Raw genomic sequence first — 544 nt, 5'->3', positions numbered from 1 at the left:
GTATATTGAATGATTTGTGGTACAGTCGTAAAACAAGTCGCAATCAATGTTTACTGTATATATTGCCCACAGTGATCCTTTCAGGCTTTAGATGAAAGTGAAGTTTGCAGCCAGATGCACTGAAATTGTGAAGGTTGAATCCGAATGACCCAACGGGCCAAGGTGGAGAGGTGACGATACTGACTGTGAAAGCTGCTTTTAATGGGTAGCAACTTTTACAAGTGAAATTATTTAAAGCATGAATCATTAATCTTCATGAAGTGGTAGGTTGAAAGTGTTTCTTTTTTAACATAACTAAAAAATGCCTCGGGGAGGCGCTTCAGATAAATTGAGCTCAAATCAAGATATCTTAGATGAAAGAGATTTTTCTCTAAAAGTTGATTTTCTTCTTGAAATAAGTATAGATATTTTACCCAGCGGCAATTTGCTTCCTATTTGAGTCTAAACAAATTAGACTGGAAGGCATCTACTTAAATGCGCGTTGATATCACAGCGCCGCCTATGCGTAAAAATTAAAAACTGGGAAATATATTTATTAGCACGT

This window comes from Neolamprologus multifasciatus, chromosome 17 (assembly GCF_963576455.1).
Source record: "Neolamprologus multifasciatus chromosome 17, fNeoMul1.2, whole genome shotgun sequence".
Lineage (NCBI taxonomy): Eukaryota > Metazoa > Chordata > Actinopteri > Cichliformes > Cichlidae > Neolamprologus > Neolamprologus multifasciatus.
Note: the sequence above shows the minus strand (reverse complement) of the source record.